Source organism: Mobula birostris, chromosome 16, assembly GCF_030028105.1.
Source record: "Mobula birostris isolate sMobBir1 chromosome 16, sMobBir1.hap1, whole genome shotgun sequence".
NCBI lineage: Eukaryota > Metazoa > Chordata > Chondrichthyes > Myliobatiformes > Myliobatidae > Mobula > Mobula birostris.
In genome coordinates this window covers 3913998-3921633 of record NC_092385.1, presented here as the reverse complement: position 1 = coordinate 3921633, position 7636 = coordinate 3913998, and positions in this window count along the sequence as shown.

The window sequence follows — 7636 nt, the reverse complement described above, 5'->3', positions numbered from 1 at the left end:
TACTGGTGTTACCGTCTTTGTGAAATACATTCTATATTCAGTGCATTTTTTGTTTTATTTAGAGATGGTATTGTGATCCGTTGAGGTGAGTTATGTTCTCCGAGGGGGCTGTGTATTGGTCAGTCTTCACATGGCTATAGAGTCCAGTCCAGGATCATTTTATTTACAGATACAGGCCCTTCCAGCCCAGAACACACCTATTTAATCCTAGCCTAATCTCAGGATGATTTACATTCATCAACTAACCACCTAATCCATATGTCTTTGGACTCTGGGAGGAAGCTGGAGCACCCGCAGGAAACCCACATGGCTGTTCGTGTTCCTGCTCCCTTTAACTTGCTGATCAGCATGAGACCTAATCAGAGGTGTTGGCGTGGATTGCCTTAATGGAGAGTGCCTGTACGTGACCTTGTTTAACGTGAGGAGTTGATGCACGGGCAGCCACCACATTGTCCTTGACAGGGTCCAGCGGTGTGACGACTGGGAACCCTTCACTGCTGCAGGCTTCCTCGGCCTTGCTGCCCCTGCCATGGGCGACCCTACCAGGAGCTGAACTCCAGACAGCGTCACTCTCGGGAACTCTCAAACTTTTCCACCACAATAAGGTTATGATCCTTGAGGAAGTATTTAGAAATTAACAGGCCCTTCCAGCCAACAAGTGTGCATCATGTGGTTACGCCCATGTAATCAATTGACCTGATCTGTACATCTCTGGAATGTGGCAAGAAACCCATGTGGTCACAGTCAGCAATGAGAACTGAACGCAGGTCAGTGGTGCTGTAAAGTGTTACACTAACCGCTCTTCCCACATACTCCACCTGCCATGCTCCCACCCCCGGCTCACCTTGCGGCCATCTCCTTGAACCCTCTACAACAGTAGTTCCCAACATGGGTGATACCACCCCCTCCTGGGTGTGGTCAGTAGCAAGGGAGGGGCAGTTGAGGGATTACAGGTTTAAGAAATTAATTATTTGATCATCAGTGCCTCATAATTACAGTGATAACATAATTGTCTTCTATTTTGCTAACCCACTGTTCTGTTAGACTCCATTATAGCTGGTGAAAAGCAAGGTGACACTTCCATACTTGGCATATCATGAGAAATCGGGACTGAAGAAATCGTGTTATTGCCAGGCCTGACCTGCACATTATTGCCATTCGCTACTGTAGTACAGTTTTAGCAAGTACCATTCCCACAGTGAGCCAGTTCCTTTGAATCAGGGTATGATGTTCATAATCTGCTCTTCAGAATGATCTTGATCGCATTTCTCCAGCCCACAGCCCAACCGAGATATCTCTGCCCCACTTCATATACCTTCAGGCAGAGAGGCAGGTGGAGAAGAATTGATTCTGCCAACAGCAAGAGAGATTCTAAATACGGACTTGCAGAAGTCACCAGACCAAATAATTAAAGCAACTCTGTTCAAAGATGAATAGATGAAATGTCTTGAGGATGTGGAAGACACATTGTGCAACATAGGACAACAAAATTTACTCCGCAGTTGGATGAGTCAATTTTGTCAGGCAATGGATCTTGCCTTCTCAGTTATGTTCACTTCATAAAAGATGAAAAGATGAGACTAGAAATTATGAAGGGGCAGTCAATTTTTGGGGTTGTGGAGACATTTTTAAAAGAGAAGGACATTCTGCTGACCAACATTCTTGTTTGTGCACCATCAATGATCAGCCACCACATGGGGTTATTTGCTGGTTGAAAAGGCTGTACCTAACATTTAGTGGGGCTGTGTAATTCACAGACAACATCTTGTCACAGAAAACCTAAATAATCGGTTGCACAAATCGTTAAAATACTGTTATCACAGAGGTAGATAAAATCAAGTCCTGTGCACTCAATTCTTGACGATTTTGAGACCTTTGAATTTAGAATAATGATCAGTTTGAATGCTTGATGTTGCACACAAAACTCTGATGGCTCTCAGAAGGAAACTGAGACACTTTAATGAGCTTTTTGAAACTGATAAAATTCTTTGAAGATTCAAATGATTCATTTAGTAATTAACTCAAGAATATCAGAATCGGGTTTATTATCACCGGCAGGTGACGTGAAATTTGTTAACTTAGCAGCAGCAGTTCAATGCAATACATAATCTAGCAGAGAAAAAAGAAATTAAATAATAAATAACAATCTTATTCAGTATACTTTATACAGTATACATATATTGAATAGATTAAAATAGTACAAAAAACAAATACCGTATATTTTTTAAAAAGTGAGGTAGTGTTCACGGGTTCAATGTCCATTTAGGAATCAGGTGGCAGAGGGGAAGAAGCTGTTCCTGAATCGCTGAGTGTGTGTCTTCAGGCTCCTGTACCTCCTCCCTGATGGTAACAGTGAGAAAAGGGCATGACCTGGGTGCTGGAGGTCCTAAATAATGGACTCTGCCTTTCTCAGATACCACTCCTTGAAGATTCCCTGTGTACCTTGTAGGGTAGTACCCAAGATGGAGCTGACTAAATTTACAACCCTCTGCAGTAGCATCCCCATATCAGCCTGTCAGAATGCTCTCCATGGTACATCTGTAGAAGTTTTTGAGTGTATTTGTTGACATACCAAATCTCTTCAAACTCCTAATAAAGTATAGCTGCTGTCTTGCCTCCTTTATAACTACATCGATATGTTGAGACCAGGTTAGACCCTCAGAGATCTTGACGCCCAGGAACATGTCTCACTCCTGTACACCTTCTTGTCACCGTTTGAGATTCTACCAACAATGATTGTATCATCTGCAAATTTATAGATGGTATTTGAGCTGTGCCTAGTCACACAGTCATGTATAGAGAGTAGAGCAGTGGGCTAAGCACACACCCCTGAGTGTTGATCATCAGTGAGGAGGAGATGTTATCACCAATCTGCACAGATTGTGGTCTTCCGGTTAGAAAGTAGAGGATCCAATTGCAGAGGGAGGTAGAGAGGCCCAGGTTCTACAACTTCTCAATCAGGATTGTGGGAATGATGGTGTTAAATGCTGAGCTATAGTCGATGAACAGCATCCTGACATTGGTGTTGTCCAGGTGGTCTAAAGTCGTGTGAAGAGCCATTGAGATTGCATCTGCCATTGACCTTTTGTGGTGATAGGCAAATTGCAATGGGTCCAGGTCCTTACTGAGGCAGGAGTTCAGATTAGACGTGACCAACCTCTCAAAGCATTTCATCACTGTTGATGTGAGTGCTATGGGCGTGACATTGCTTATTTGTCAGAATTATTCACAAGTTGAATGAAATCAATCTTCAATTGCATTGAAATGATGTAAATCTTATCAAAGTCAAATCAGTCTTCACATTTATTGCAAGTTGACCTTACTTCAGTGCAATATTGGCCATTGTGACTTTTTGTGATTTCTGAGCCCCTCTGAGTAGGAAGAGAAAGAAAGAATACCAGATGATCTTCTAGGATACTGTGCCCACCTTGCTGAGCTGTATGTCAGAGAGATTTAAAGCTTTTCTCTCCATTAAAATTCTCATATGGGTAATAAATCCATTCCTGAACCTCGTAATGAGGAATTAACAGGAAAGAGGGAGGAAGAACTGATCTTGCTACAAAACGACAGCCGAGCTGAAGTTCAAAAAGGGTTGGTTGCAGAAAGAAATCTCTGAACCCTATCCTGCACTGTGGGAAAAGGTTTACATGTTCTCTCTTTTGCCTTTCCAACATCCTATTTACTGGAGTGTGGTTTCAGTGCAGTCGCCCAAATTCTTTCAAAGCAACAAAGCAGACTGTAAATTACTGACTGTGGGGATCAGAGACTGATGCTGAAAAGATGAAATCACCTCCCCAACCCATCCATCTCAGGAAGGTGAAAAAGCAGTGAACAGTTGGATGACTAATGCAGGCTCTAAAAGTGTTTGCACTGTAATTAAAGAAATTTTATTTGTAGCTTAAAATAAGTTTGAATAATTTTTGCAATTATTTGTCACTGCTCTGAATTAGCAGTTCCCATTTTCTTTCACTGCATCGTAAATCAAAATTTTTAACTGTTTTTATGTAATGGCTGGAAAGGGAGGTGGGGTACGCTGGGGATGTGGTCTGGAGGCAGTAACCCAGAAAAGTTTGGGAATCACTGCTCCACTCTTTCCCTGCCAGTCAGGGAGGGAGGGAACATCGACTCAGACCATGAGAGGCCTGTGTTGGGCATTTTCATGCCTTACAAGGCGCAGATTGGAAGTCTGTGTGGGGCGCCACTCCTCGCACAGACACTAGAGCAATGTGTGGTTAAGTGCCTTGCTCAAAGGCATAAACACGCTGCCACAGCTGAGGCCCGAACTAGCGACCTTCAGGTCACTAGACGAACACCTTAACCACTTGGCCACGTGCCCAACACATGGACAAGTTTGGAAATACAACATGCGGATCCCTTATTGATCCAGATTGTGAACAGACACCGATCCCTGGCACACCCCACTAACCTGATTAAATATCAGTTTTATTTGTCACATGTACATCGAAACATACAGTGAAGTGTGTCAACAACCAACACGGTCTGAGGCTGTCCGGTACATGTTGCCATGGTTCTGGCGCCAACATTAGCATGCCCACAACTTACTAAACCCTACAATCCGTGTGTCACTGGAATGTGGGAAACCAGAGCACTCATACTGGGTGGAGAGAACATACAAACTCCTTTGACAGTGATAGGAATTGAGCCCGAGTTGCTGGCACCGTGACTGGGTTAAGCAAACTGCTATGCTGCCATGCTGCCCTTAAACAGGGCTGGGGGAAGTGTTTTTGGAACAGAACGAGGCCAGTTGGTGAAATGGTTCATTATTGTCAAGCGTTCCAAGTTACAGTGAAAAACTTTGTTCTGCCTCTCTGTACAGATCACCTCATCACATCGGTACAGTGAGTTAGTACAACAGGGTAGAATATAGAGTGTCAGAGTCAGGTAGATTGTGAGGTCAGGATTCAACCCTGATGTACAAGGTAATCTTTCAATGGTCCTATAACACAGGGGTACCGAGTGGGTCACAGGATGGCTTTCCCGAGACCACAACACATTAACATCATGGTGCAGCTGTCCCTCAATTCTGACTTCTGGGCACTGCCAGGGTGGAGTTTGTTAAGCAAATGCTGTTAATTGTCCCTTACGTAAGGGGAGGGGTAGAGACCGGGGGCAGGGTGGTGGGGGGTTGAAGTAGGATGAGGTGCAGGATCAGTGTAACTGGTCAGCACAGACTTAGTAGGTCGAATGTCCTGTTTCTGTGTTATATAACTGACTGGGCAGAGGCCTCAGTTTGTCTAATGGCAGAGAGGACTGCAAGGGCTGCACCAGGGATGGGTTACATCTGGATCTTTGTGTTGGATTATAGAGATAGAGCACCACAGCAGTTACAGACCCTTTGGCCCATCTAGTCTGCCTAGTCCCACCTACCTGTATCCGGAGCATTGTTGTCGCATCCATGTGCATATCTCAACTTAACTGTTACAATTGAACATTCACATTTGGCAGCTCGTTCCACACTCACACGACACTCTGAAGATATCTCCCCTCAGATTCCCCTTAAATATTTCACCCTTCACTCTTAACCTATGACCTCCACTACATCTCACCCAACTCTGATTTATGAAGGCCAATGTGCCAAAATTTCTCTTTATGACCCCATCTACCTTTGATGCTACTTAAAAGAATCATGGATCTGTATTCCCACATCACCCTTTCTACTGTGAAAGACCTGTGCTGGTCTGTCGTCTTCACCGGCTTGACAGTCTTCACTGTCCACTGCAACTCGCTACCCCCTGCCACCTTTAAACACATAACACGAAGATTCTAACAATTCCTACGCATTTTCACAGGGCCACTAATTAAGTCCAAGTACTCGCAGGATCATAGGTATAAATTTGTTTTTCAAATGATTTACTGTGTAATTTGTTTCTCTTGCAAACTGAGCTAAGGTTTATACTGGACTCCTGTCCCAGCAGATCCTCAGGCTCCGAGTCTTTACCCCTTTGTGAGTATAAAGCTAATTGTGCAATACAACGTCTTCAAAGACAATCGGACCAGGTACACACAAGAGATCCTGCAGGTGCTGGGAATCTAGAGTGACACACACAAAATACTGGAGGAACTCTGCAGGTCGGGCAGCAGCTATGGAAAAGAATGGACAGTTAATGTTTGGGGCCAAGACCCCTCATTAGGACTGGAAAGGAAGAGGGAAGGTGCCAGATGAAGGAGGAGGAGGGAGGAAGACTAGCCAGAAGGTGATAGGTGAAGCCAGATGGGATGCAGTAGGAAGCTAGGATTTCAAAGGACTGAAGAAGATGGAATCTGGTAGGAGAGGAGAGTGGATCATAGGAGGAGGGGCACCAGGGGGAGGTGATAGACAGGTGAGGAGAAGAGGGAAGAGGCCAGAGTGAAGAATAGAAGAAGAGGGAAGAGGGAGTGGGAAAGTTTTACTGGAAGTTGGAGAGATCTGGACAGAGGTATTGCTCCTTCAACCTGAGAGTGACCTCATTGTGACAGAAGAGGAGGCCATTATCCAATGTGTTGGACTGGGAATGGGGATTGGAATTAGCATGGTTGGCCATCGGGAAGTCCTGATTTTTGCAGATGGAGTGGAGTTGCTTGACCGGGTGGACGGGTACACAGATAGGGAGGTTTGGAATATGGGCCAAAAACAGGCAAATGAGACTAGCTTAGGTAGGCACAGCTACCGGAATAGATGAGTTGTGCCAAAGGGCCTCTTCCTGTGCTGCTGTACGCCTCTGAGACAAAACGTGAGTCCTTTGCAGATGAGAGAATTTATAAAAAGTCAAGTGGAAGGGGAATTATGGTCTGCTCCTTCGTCTGGGAGTGTAAAAGACATCTTGAAACTCATCACAAATGCAAGAACCGAGATCAATGCTAAATTACTGGGAACAGAAGAGACTGCAGATGATGGAGCTCGAGAGAATCACATAAAGGAGATGTGAAAAGCTGCAGCCTGAAACAGCAGCTGCCCATTTCCCTCCATGGATGCTGCCTGACCTGCTACTCAGGGTGCAGCACCAGGGATTATTGGTCCCGCCCCACGTCCCCGAGGTTTGAAACTGGTGGCTGCCCAGGTCAATGAGTCCTGGGGTCGACACCCAGATTTCAGTGAAATCTGGAGGTCAAAGTCCAGGAACTGGTGAGTCTGTGGGCCGAAGCCTGAAGTTCAAAGATCAAAGTTCAAAGTTGGTGAGTGCAGAGGTCGAAGCCCCTGGGCTGGAGCATCCAGAGGTCTGTGAGTCAGGGCCAGGGACCGGTGGTTAGAGGTGACTTGGCCTGGGGTTGGAGAGGGAGAATGAATGAATGGGGAAGGGGGTTGTTTTGCTGCTGTTGTCTTGTTTCATCGCTGTTACTGCCTCTGTTGCTCTGCTGAACATTGAGGACAGGCTACATCAGAATGTGTGGTGATGCTTGCGGGCTGCCCCCAGCACATCCTCAGGGTGTGTTGGTTGTTAACGCAAACAACACATTTCACTGTACGTTTCGATGCACATGTGATAAACAAATCTGGAAGATTCAGATCTGCCAGGCTCTTGTTGATGGGTAGAAAGTGTTCTGGGGTGAACTGGTTCATCCCACTCCCATGTCTCAATTTGTTACTGGCGACTTCAGACTGTGATTCGCCCACAGTGGTCACGGTCTCACAGTTAAG